This window comes from Parasteatoda tepidariorum, chromosome 12 (genome assembly GCF_982258835.1).
Source record: "Parasteatoda tepidariorum strain Cologne lab strain chromosome 12, Ptep-v5.0, whole genome shotgun sequence".
Classification (NCBI taxonomy): domain Eukaryota; kingdom Metazoa; phylum Arthropoda; class Arachnida; order Araneae; family Theridiidae; genus Parasteatoda; species Parasteatoda tepidariorum.
In genome coordinates, this window is record NC_141766.1 from 65,956,064 (window position 1) to 65,969,833 (window position 13,770).

A 13,770-nucleotide genomic window follows, 5' to 3' on the forward strand; every position below is an offset into this window, starting at 1 on the left:
ATTCGTAGACCCTTGCCTTTGAGGATTAATATTAAATTTCCTTAATAATTAATGTATAATATTCCATTTTTTAATAAAGCTTTTGCTTTTTATTTACTGAAATTCTTAGGTTCTGTTTGAAGAAATTGTTTTGTAGAAAAAGTTTACAACTATTTAACAAGGATTTTTCCCTTTTTCTATGGTTGTATATCCCTGATTTCTAAAAAAATTTCATTATTTTAACAAACATCATTCAAATCTACATGCAAATAACATAATGATGCAATAGAATAAATTTATCAACTAATAAAACCTTAGTTTTATAATTGTTTTCTAACAGTGTAAACCACTTTTTTACATAAAAGTTTTCAGTGCAACAAATCATACTCTTTTAGTAGCACTTCATAGTTGACCTCATAAAAGCCAGTCAAATAGCATGTTTAGAAATCTTATAAAACACTTTAAAGGATCATACTGTTCAATCCAATATGATTCAAAGATAAAATGTTTAGTGATAACATAAAAGGGTTTTTCGTTGTGTAAAAACAGATTCCACAACCGAAGGATAATTTATCTTTTTGCCACTCTGCCTTGCCATTTATTTTGAAATATAAGCTCATCCATTTATAAATTAGGACTCAAATCAGACTTCGTTGAAGATAAAAATAAAGACAATCTTTGAAATTTGCTATAATGCAATAAAATAAAAATTATCAAGTAATAAAAGAATCACACTGTTCAATCCAATATGATTCAAAGATAAAATGTTTAGTGATAACATAAAAGGGTTTTTCGTTGTGTAAAAACAGATTCCACAACCGAAGGATAATTTATCTTTTTGCCACTCAGCCTTGCCATTTATTTTGAAATATAAGCTCATCCATTTATAAATCAAGACTCAATCAGGGTTCACTGAAGATAAAAATAAAGACAAACTTTGTAATTTGCTATAATACCAGGAGAACTGACATAGCACTTTAGTGTTCTAAGCACAAAACATTTACTTAAGCAAATCTGTTTATTCTATTATGATTTCTGGTTCATGTTTTGATACATTTTTGCAAACAATTGAATCCTTATGTAGGCCAATCCCTCACTTTAAAATATGTGATAGTTTGCAATAATATTTACTTATCTATAGTTCATTATATTAATTATATTTGTGAAGTATAGTTGATTATGGCTCCTAGGTTAATAAACTCCACATTCAATTCTAATTGTTTTAGGATGATCTTAAAATGCTGTAATTTATTGAATCGTAGAGATTTTTCGTATTTCTATTTCTGATTGATTTAACAATGTCAAAGCACTCAAGTTTTCCGACATATCTTTTTCTACAATTTATTAGGTGTCCTTGCTTTAATTAATATTTTACTATAAAATAATTTAATGTGTTGATGGAATTATCTCACAATCTTTGAAAGCATTCTAATTTATGAAAAGGGAAAAAAAAATTTAAAACTGATATGTTTGTTTATATTATTAATTGTATTTATAACTGGTTAAAATGAAAAAGAAGGTCTCATTTGAGAACTATTTGTTATAAGAAGTTCCTATTGTGTGTTATTTTCTGTTAGTTTAAACACTGTTGAGATTCTTCTCCAAGTATTAAAATGTCTGTAAAAGGGTGTTTTCATAATCAAGGTTATCTTGTTTTTAGTAATTCTTGAATTTGGTCAATTTAAAATAATAACAGTTATATATAGTTTTCCTGCATCTGAATGTCTCTAAAATATTTTGACATTTCATCAGTGTTAAGGAATTAGCACATAAATAATTAAGTTTTCCCTTTATAGAATTTTATTATAATTTGTGTAGGAAAATATTTCTTTTTAAAAATTTTGTCAGTTTTTATGCCTGAGTGAAAATTACAACGATAACACGTATGTATTTTGTTCAAAAGTTATTTTTGGAATGACTCAAAAGTTATAGAAATTATAAGTATTAAAATTGATATGTTTAATGTGTACAAATGATGCCTTGTGCTAATATACTCATATATTGTTTTGCCTGTTAATAACTAGTACTCATGTTAATAAAATGCATAGAGTTTTAAATTACTTCATTTTTAAAAAGTGCCAAAGGTAAAACATTTATCCAAAATATACTTAAGGTACATTCTATGTATTCCAAATGTGCTAGTTTAAAAAGACAACTAATGTAAAATGATTGATAAACACTTCTATTGATTTATTTACAGTTCTATTTTTTGAGATAACAAACATGAAATTTATCTTTTGGAATGGTTCTTTCTGCCCACCTGTAATGTTATATGTTTACTATTTCCAATATTAGTGTTATCTTGATAAGCAAACTATTTAATTTTGCAATGTTATATAATAATTTCACTTATGTTTGTTTATTTTATCAAAGTTGTTTGATTTTTTATTTATCAAGTAGCTATTTAAAAGTTTGACATAGTTCTAACTAATTGAAAATTTGTCTTTCATGGAAACTAGTTTTCATTTCTGTAGCATATTTAAACTGCGCACTACTTTTCCTCCATATTATTAGGGAAAAATTATTTGTGATATATATTGTAAAAATATTTTTATGAAATCTTATTCAAATGTTTAATTTATAATTAATAAAACTTTACTCAAAATTCAATACTGTGGGTGTTCTTTTAATTTATCGGAAATGTTTTGCTTTTGGGGTCATCTGTAAGAGACATATACTCTAATGATGGAAGGGTTTATGTAAGATTGTTACAGAAATTTTTTTTTTTTTTTTGGATTGAGTATGTCCCATTAATTTGTAGATTTGTTTGTTAATGTTGATATAATTTTAAGAGCAAACACATATTAATGTGTATTTTACAGATTTTCTGAAGGTTTGAAAGCATTTTTTCTCAAAAAGTAAAAGTTGAAAAGGTTTACTAAAATAACTAATTCAAATTCAATAAGATTAAATAAAATTGAGGATTAACTTGTATAGTACAAAATTTCTGAAAGCAGGTTGTAAAAGAAATACTGTGTTGCAATGGTACTGTGATATAGATTAGTGCTACTTTGGCAGATAACTTTTATGCAAGGAATATTTCTTGAAAATTTCAAAATAAAGACAGTTAAAATACATATTCCAATTAATTTGACACTTAAGCTTAAAAACTCACAAGATCCTGAAAATTTTGAATTTATACCTAATTTTTTAGCTTGCATAAAATATTCAGTGGTGAATTCCAAATCACGAAGTTAAGGGAGCATGCTCTGAAATGTTAAAGTAGTTACAATAGTTACCATACTTAATTGCTGAATATGTTCAATTTTAATCTTAAAAGAATGGAGTTATTTACTCCTTTTTTTTCCTTCTTTTTTTTGAAAAAGAAAATCTTTTATTAAATGACATGTTAGAATATCAAACTTTAATTTGAAATGGGAAATATTAATGAAAAGGGTAAATAAAGAAATAAGGTATCACATTGATGATATGAACTGAATTTATCAAAAATAACATTGTTTTTAACAAATAGTTATAACACATAATAGTTTTTTAATCTTTTCTATTACAAAATCAGTATGTTCTCTTCATTATTTGAGGATTAAGCAAAGATCCCTTTTTTTTGCTTTCGTTTTATCCACATTATTGATTCTTTATAAAATAAACTTATATAAATTTCTTATTTCGTCTCCCTTTTGCATTTTGAAAATTGTGTATTTTTTTGTAAACATTTAAAAGAATACCGTTAAATTATTGTTTTGATGTTAAAAGTTGAAGCAATTAGGAGTGTGCTCTATTGTCTGTGTCATGGAACTTGCCCATTAGCTTACAATTTTGCACTAGAAGTTTTTAAGTGTAAGGTTCATAATAATAAATATATGTATTATCTTGAATAATTTTACTTATAACAAAACTTCTGTAAAAAATATTTATTAAAATCAGACTGTATATTTCTGTTATTTTCCTCATAACTCTTTCATCAGCTCCTTAAAAACTTTTAAACTTATAATTTGATAATGATGCTTTTAACTGAACATTTAATACATTTTAATTTTGGTTCTGTTCTAAAACTGATGTAAAATTAATTTATCACTAATGAATCTTTCTTGGAAATTTCACTCTTTTATCAGCTGCTCAGATTTTTTTTTGTGACAATTTTTTTGGTAAGAAAATAAATTAGGACCAATATTAAGGAAATTTAAGCTGGCTGTATAACTATAATTTATTGTTGCATAAATTAAACTGCTACAAGTCCCTGAATATCTTAAGACAGATCATTTTGCTTTATCCTCAATTTAGATTTAGGTCAAAATCTTGGTTGTACTAAAGGCGGCAATCAAGAAAAGGTTCTGAAAAAGTGCTACATGTTTCACTTTGAGATCTGATTAATTAATTACGTATTTGTTAATTTAAAAGATGTTAACTAGTCAATACAATTTTTAAATATTAGTGTAAGCTGATTAAAGTTGCTTTCAATTTTCTTTCCCAAAATTTTTGAGATTTAAGTTTTTGGATTATGTTAGCCCATATTTAACAAATACATATAAGTATATTGAATTTTCATAGGGCAGAAACAAGCATCAATATCAGTGATGCCTTGCTTAAAGCTGAGAAAAGGTAACTTATGTTTGTCACATCAATTATAAGGTAATAAGTTTTAAAGTAAGCAAATATATGATTTTTAGCATTGGAGACTGCCATATGTACAGAATAACTGTCAATAAGATTCTTTTTTACCATCGCTAACTAACTCCCTGGCATTACAGTTCATGTTGGACTAAGACCTCACTAACGATGTTTCTCCAAAGTTGCCTGCCTCTAACTCTTTGTTTCCAGTTTCAGACCTTTAGAATCTTAAGGTCTTTTCCATCTCGTCTAACCATCTCTTGGCTGGCTTTCCTCTTTTCCTTTGGCCTAGGCATTGCCCCTTGAATATCTTCTTAGTGCCTCTGTTTTCCTCCATACTCTCAAGGTGTCCTAGCCATTGAATTCTCTTTGCTTTTACATAATTGATTATATCTTTTTCGTTAAATAGTCTTGCAATTTCAAAATTCTATCGCCTTCTCTATAGATCACCCTCTTTGACAGGTCCAAAAATAGTTCTAAGAATTTTTCTTTCCCAGGTAATCAGCATTTTTTCTTGTTTTGGGGTTGGAGTCCATGTCTCTGATCCATAGATAAAGGTTATTCTGATTATAGTTTTATAAACCTGAAGCTTTATTTTCCTCATTATTACTTTTGATGTTTAGCAATCTCTTAAGTGCAAAAAAAAAAAAACTGCGATTTCTAACATTTAGTCTTTGCTTAATCTCTGGCATAATATCATTATTTTCAGTGACAACAGAACCCAAGTACTTAAATTCCCTAGCTCTTGAAATTTTGTCATTTCATTAATTTGTAGTTGCTGGTACTTGTAAATATAATTTTTCTTATTGTAATAATTATAAAGGTAAATTTTTAACCTTAAAAAAAGAAAATCTGTTCTTAAAAGATCACTTATCAAAATTTTGTAAATAAAGTTTTAGAACAGAATTCATATTTAATGAAGTCTTTGAAGTGAATTAAAAAAGAAGTAACTCTTAATGAAACACCTTTCAGACTTGATGCTTCATTTAATTTCTTTATTGTTTTAAGGCGATAAATTCCGATCATATATATATATTCAAATGGAAATAAAACAAAAATGAACCAATATAGACCTGAACATAAATTATCCATGAATATTCCCTAAAATGGATAAAAATAAGTATCAATCAGTTAGAAATGAAATTTTTAACATTTGCTACTTATTACTTATAGACTTGTGAATGTTTTGTGAGGAAAAAAAAATAGACATAAATTTTAAAATATATTCAATCTGATGTAAGATCTTAGAAATGCATTATTATATTTTAGTGTGGAATTTATGTATTATGCTGTTAAATTTAAAACTTGTCTCAAACTTTATAAGAACAATGCCAAAGTTAAGGTTAAGAAAAAAATAATCAGTGAAAACCTGTTGAGTAACAAATAAAAAAAATCAGCTATGTAGTTTATTATTATGTGCATATTTTATTTATTAAAAGAATTTTGTATTTATTCATTTATTTCATTATTCAAAATACTTAAATTGTCAGATTTTTAAGAAAAAAAATATATGATAGAAATGTGTGTCTTAAATTAGGTTATTACTTTTCAAAAATTTATAGTAAGAAAATAGGTTTAAAAAAAAAAACCTTGCTGTAATGACATGTGACATGCCTTTATGATATGAGAACCAGTGGTCAGAAAAACTACATTATTTGGTAGTTTACTGCAACTACTTTGTTACAAATGTAGTTAACTAGACCAAACCACTTTCGATATGTAGTGACTACAAACTACTTAAGGGAACCAAACTTAGCTGGAGAAACAATTTACACCTATCCTAGTTTTGAATAAAAAAGTGACTTATATTAAACAGGAATTGTTTGGAAATATTTATTCATGTTTACATAAGCCAGTTTGTTATTCTAAAACATTTTTTTCCGAAATTTGTTCATTTAACCTTCAACTTTAAACGCTTTTCATGACAGCAAATATTTAATTTAACAAATACTAGAAAATTATCAAATACTTGCAATTTCAATAAGTGTTTAATGATCATTTATTTCCTTTACGAAATTAAGTACATCAAAAAATATATTCCCTTCTTTCGATATAACATTAATGTTTTATGAGTGTAAATTTGCATATGAAAGTGCGACCACGTAGTGTATCTATCACTACAAAAATATAATTCCACTTCACTAGTATATAAAACATGTTAATTCGATTCTATGGTGGGGTACCTTTTCATAGATGATGGTTTATATTGTCGATAATGCTCTCCCCACATTGGTGACCTTCGGACGTGATGTGAACACGCCTACTTCGATAGATGGCCCACATTGAACAGTTGACTTGCTACTTGTGACTGCAACATTATCCACCTCCTTGCTCCTTTGCTACTCAGTTTCGATCACACACAACGTATGCACTCGATTGCTATAGGCAACACAAGCGACCACGACCGTGAACTTAACACAGCTCTCACAATCAGCTTTCCCCACACTCAAAAGTACGGTGATCTTAATACAGCTCTCTCGGCTTCTCGCAAAACAGCAATGAATCAACTAGTGGTATCAGTTCATCGAATTCTATCATGGATATAATTCTGGTGGGGGAGTACTGTAGGATATCTACCACTACAAAAATATAATTCCTTTTTACTAGTACATAAGACACGTTAACTCGATTCTATGGTGGGGTACCTATTCATAGATGAAGGTTTACATTGTCAATAATCCTCTCCCCACACACACACTCGACTGCTAATAGCAACACAGGAAAGATCACACACACAGCCATGAATTTAATACAGCTCTTATGGCTAAAGCACAAAAGCCTGTTGACCTTAATCCAGCTCTCCCTGTCTTTCACAAATACAGCAACTAGTGGTATCCGTTCATCGAATTCTATCCCTGATAAAATTCTGGTGGGGGAAGTATTGTGGTGTAACTACCACTACAATTATTAAACATCAATTCACTAGTATATAAGACATGCTAACTTGAGTCAATCTTAAGGTACCTTTTGATAGATGAAAGTTGGTATTGTCTAATGGTCTTTCCCCACAGCCAAAATGATGAGCTATCTATTATTTTAATGACTAGCTTAAATATTAGTTATATGTGACTAATATAACAGAGATGCCAACTGCTCCGGACACGCCAAAATAACTAAAAAAAACGGTAAATAACTGCAAAGTAAATTTTGCTAACATTTGAATATTTTTACTTGCTCTTTAAAAGGTATAGCATGACTCAATTACACTAATGTGGTTAATTGTGTAAGCCTACGAATTATTTAGAAATAGTGGTGGATGAAAATCTACTAAATTTAGTTTATTAAATCAGGAATCAAAATGGCTAAACTACCACTTTAAAATACATATTTGCTCTCCGGAGCAAGTTGGCATCTCTGATATAAACACATCACACCACTAATATATCACAGACACAGCGGCATTTTAAATTGGGTCCATTGACAGACCCACGAAGATTTTTACTAATCAAATTAGAAAAATTAGCTGTGTTAGAACCCTGTTTCTTTACTAAACTAACGTAAAAAGTAGCTGTTTGTTTGGAATCGCTACAAACTACTAATTTTTTGTATCTCACAAAAATTTATGTGATTTTAAATATTTTCCTTTGATTTATATACATTTATTAGCTACACTATCTGAAGAATTTTTGAACAAAAACCAGAAACTTTGGAAAGGAAAATTTCTTCCCTATCACATGAATTTTTTGCAATGGTTATTTTTTTTAACAGTAACTCTTGGTAGATTCCATTTAAGATACATATATGACTCATACCCTCCAACTTATGAGGATTTTGAAAATAATTCTTTCTAGTGGTAGCGAACCAAAGTAGAAATTTTTAAAGCAAATGGATCTCTCATAAAACTTTTATCAGAACTTAAGAATCTAGCCATACGGCCTGCACTTTTATAAGTAATAGTGAACAAGTTACGCTAAAATAAATTTTTTTTAAATATTAAGACATTAGTTTTGCTACCGTCTGAAAAGAAGATTTCTGAAACTACGGAAATTCCGTAGCAGTTGGAGGGTATGATGACTTAAACATCTTTTATAAGTTTTAGCTTGTTTTAAGTATAATAAGATGGTTTTTAATGACTATTTTGCATCAGAATAGTATAACTTTTTTATGAATGATGCAAGATTATGATTTGCTACAAGATTTAATTTACATTGTAATCGATCAGGAAGATTTATTAGCAAGCAATTTTAGCACCTCTTGGCAAAGTATACAAAATTTAAAATGCTCAGTGCTTTAGCCATCTCTCCAAAAAAGAGATTTCAAAGTTTCTATCATGATAAAGGAAGAAAAAAGTAGTTGTAGTACCTTTACGTTGTACTATGTCTGCAGAATGAGCTATTGGGGACAGTCTGGGAAACTTCCTAAGGATGATCTCAAAACATACCATCATAATTTTGATCCTCTGCTGATATTACTCCCCTGCTTTGATAACTTGCATGCGAAGTGTAGCACCTTACGGTAGAACAATTTATCCAGGAGTGATGCTGCACACCCTTGGTTTATTTGCAGGCTAGTCAAAGTGATCACCCACACACTCACTGACTGCTGCCAGTGATGCTTAACTTCGGTGTGTTACTGTGAACCGTGTCTTTATGATCAGTTCATTATAGGACTGATATTTTTACAACATATTATTGTAAATTTCTCTCAAATTTTTTACTACAAATTATGAGGATCCTACTGTCTTTCCCAAGATAGAACCAGCTCTTCTTAAATGGCTCAAAAAACAGTATAGAAATCAAGATATAGCCTTTTTCATAAGTGCTTTTTTGTCATATGAGACAGTGATAGATTTGATTGAACTGTTAAATATAGACCATGTTTTAGTCAAATTTGCATGAAAATCCTGTACTACAGTTTTTTTAAAAATATATAAGTTTGGACGATCTGTAATTAGTGCATATAAATTAAAATACCTAAAATTCCTTATTTAACTTGTGTTCAAACTGAGGAATTTTTTTAGATTTCCAGAGCCACTAGACTGATTTAAATGAAATTTTAGGTAGATGAATAAAATGTTCATTCAACAGTTATAATAGCCTCATATGTTCATGCATAACACTCAGTCTGGAAATGTATTAAACAGTTGTATCAGAATCAAACAAAAACTGAATAAGAGGTTTGTTCCCCTAAAGCATAGGTTCTCAACCTTTTTAACGTTGCCGCCCCCTTAAGGAGCAAAAGCATTTCAACGCCCCCCTTTGTTATTTAGAGCATGGGGACGGAGGGACGTGTGCTGAATTATAAGAGACAAAATTTTTAAGCAATTTTTTTACGCTTTAAATTTGTTTGGTTTTTTAAAAAAGAATAAATAAACTTGACAATTTTCTCACGGCAGGTAATCGCAGTGTATTTGTTATGATCAAAATAACGTTTAATGAAAAAAAATACAACAAAGAAACCTATACTTAAAAGTAATAATTTATTCTTCATTAGATAATTAAAAAAACACCCAAAAAATTTGTTTACACTAAAAAGTAGTATCAGCGAAACATTCAAGTAACTATGTTGGTGGGATGATTGTACTTAATGGTTCAGACAGTAATTCCTTAACGCTCGGTTCAATACTTTTAGTGAAATGAAGACACAAATACCCTCGTTGCGCAATTTCGAGTCGATTTCTCCTTTTTGTGACAAGATCCGTAACAGCACTGAATCCACGTTCGACAAATTAGGAGGCAGGGAAGACAATTAAAAAAAATTTAACGATTGTCTACAGTCCAGGATAGAGACGACTGATGTTACCTTTTAGCAAAAATTCTGTGAGACGATCACCATTTTAAAGTTTCATTAGTTAAAAGTTCGACCAATTCCTCATAAATCTGAACCTCTGCTGTTTCAATATTTACAAAAGGGTTCAAAACCCATTGAGGGACTTCTAGGGAACAAAACGTCTTTAAAAGGGTCAGAAAAGTCCATGTGCAAAGAGTCAAGGTGTTGACAATATTCTTATGCGTCATCAGAGAGAATTTCGCCTGCTCGGCTCGGCTGAACTCTTTCCAACCAAAATTCTGCTTCCACAAAATGAGTTTTTTTAGAAAGGCAGAAATAACTGATTTTGTAGGGATCAAATTGAGTTCGTCACCCTGAAATTTTAAATTAACCGTCATTAAATTTTAGAGATAAATCAGCCAAAGTCTTTCATAAATTCTAGCAATCTGTCTCTCAGAGCTACATTTCTGTTTTCGAGGAACTCAAGCACAGAGTCGAAAAGATTCCAATACCTATTGAGACAGAAGCTTTTGGAAAGCCAGTGAATCTCGGTGTATAGTAGCAAGCGTCTGAATAATCAATCGTAGACAGCATTACTGTGAATTTTGTTCACGGCAGATATGGCACATTGCAATGATTGATGTAAACGGTCACTGAGATATTTTCCTACTAAATGCTGTCTGTCAATCACGCAATGAACAGTTAAAATATCTGGTACCACCCTTTCCACAAGGACGATAAACCCATGATGTCGACCCACCATAGCAGGAGCGTATCAGTGGCAATGGTTATAATATTCGCAAGAGGAATGTTTCTCTTTAAAATAATCTTCGACAATATTAAAAATAGATTTACCTTTGATATGTATATAATCAAGCTTCTTGCAAAAGGCATATCTTGAATAATGTTTCCTACCTTTACAAACCGGACCTATGCCTACAGTAAAGCCTACATTACCTGGCAAGGTTGATTCATCAACTTGAAGGGAAAATTCGTTGGATATCAAACATTTGCATAAAGAAATTTGAACGTCTTCGGCCATCTCATCATTTCATCACCGTACTGAATCGTTGCTTATGGGACGTTTTTTTATTACATTGGATGCGGCTGGCTGGTGTAAAACAGTTTCTAAAACTTCCTTGACAACCGGCAGTATCAACTCTACTTCGATGTAATGAGCTTTCCCATATTTAGCAATAAATTTTGATATATTATAAGAAGCTATCAAATCATCGTCGCATTTTTGTGATGAGGTTGCTAGTAACCCTGAGACCGAAGATGTGTTTGAGAAAAATGACAAATCTATATTTTGTTTGTCAGGATAAGTTTTTTGCAAATGCTGCTGCTAACGGTATGATTTCATTACCTCATTAGATAAAACTTTATTATAAAGTAAACACATGGGTAATTGAGAGTTCAACAGTGATTGAACAAATCCCAACTTCAAGCACGTGGCACTGTATTGATGACACTTTTTTTTGTCAACCGACATTGTTAGTGTAAGCAAAATACAAACGATGAAAGAAAATCAACTATTTCTCAAAATTAATAAATAATTTATGATGAAGAACTAATTCGCGCACGTACCTAGCCAAATAAACTATGAGATCTAATCGAAACTGGGAAAAAAACAGCAAGGAAGCTTAAGAAACACGGGTTCAGTCAAACATTCATACTGAAAGCGCATGCACTTCAATTTCCACCAAATGGCTTGAATGTGTCAGAGGCAGAACTACTGACTCATCCGCTGAGCTGTGATGGTTCGGATCGAAGAATAGGTGTCTTCTAAGTTCGTTTTATAGCTGGTACAACGGTGTATTGGATATTCCTTATTTATTATATTAATTTAATCTTTTTTTCTTTAATATTAATTTTAGATTAGTTTTATTTATTAAATAAATAAAACTAATTAAATAAATCTTATTATTAATATTAACTTTATTAAATAAATCTTAATTCTTTATTAAATAAACTTTATTAAATAAATCTTAATTCAATAATTTTATTTGTAAGTTTTAAAATTAAATTTGAATGACAAAACAAGCTCATCTCCCCCCTACCGCCCAAAACAAGTTCACCGCCCCTCAGCATACTCCCACCGCCCCCGTTGAGAACCAATGCCCTAAAGCAATCGAAGGGTGATTTAAGATACTCCTTAATTTTTTTGCCATAAAAGTTAAATCAATTAATGAAAAGCACACTACAGAGATGCCAACTACTTCGGACATGCCATAATAATTTAAAAAACGGTATACTACTTCAAACTAAAATTTGCAAATATTTGACTAATTTTGCTAACGTTTTAAATGGTGTAGTATGACTTAACTGTAACAAAGTGGCGAATTGTATAAGCCTTCGAATTATTTAGAAATAGTGGTGGATAAAGACCTAATAAATTTAATTTTTTAAACCAAGAATCACATATTAATAAACTACCATTCGAAAATATTTATTTGCTGTCCGGAGCAAGTTGGCATCTATGACACTAAAATATTTTGGACTGTCCTTGCTAGCTCAGAGATGATTGTGCTCAAGAAAAATTCTGGATTTTTCGCCAACAGCGATCCGGAAATCCAAGGTCCGGAAGTTTCAAGAAATCATGGATCACATTTATGTATAAAAATTCTAGTATATTTTATTTAAAAATATTAGAACTAGAATTTATGCTTGGCATCTCTTTCATTTGTAAATATTTTTTCTGGTAGAATAATAAATGCGATTAGAGATGAAAGTAAACTTATATATAATTATTCATTTAAATTATGATGTATATAATTTATTTAGAATTTCATGTTTTGAAAATATCAATGATTTAAATTTATCACGACATTAATTTTTTGAAATGCGTCATTAATGATTTTACTCAAGAAACTTTCAGGAATTTTGAGTTGGGCTCACAATCACTCCTGCTAGCTGATCAGAAATCTTAAACAATTTACTGTAGACACTGTTTGATAAGAATTGACTGTTTCTTGAATAAAAACCTTTGATAGAATAGTTTTCAGTGTTAAGAAAGTAACCGTCATTAATTGTCCATGTAAAACCCTCATCATTTGTCGACAACTGTGGCAGTAGCTATGGTTAAGGTTTAACTATTTCAAGTAGGGATGTTGGCTCAATATTTAAGGCAGGTTTTCACTAGGGTCAGTGAGAGAAAGGAAATCTTGTTTTTTCGGTCTATTGCTAATCTCCTATATTTGAAATGTGCTGTATCTTGTTTCTAAAGCAGCAGTTGCCCTTAGACTTAGTGGTGAGAGGAGTTCTTTATGTAGACTGACTCTACAAGAATTTTGGTTGGTAGTATTAAAGCAACAGAAATTACATTAGTAAAAAACAAGCTGTTATATTTTTTTAAATAAATTTTAACAGGCTTATTAAATTTTTTAATGTTATCGAGTAATTGTTAAGATAATATAAATTAAATTTATTATTAATAGATTTATTAAGTAAAATGTCAAAGTTTGCAAAGACTTTTTTTCCCCATCCATATGCCGTTCAATAAAAAATGGGTTGTTT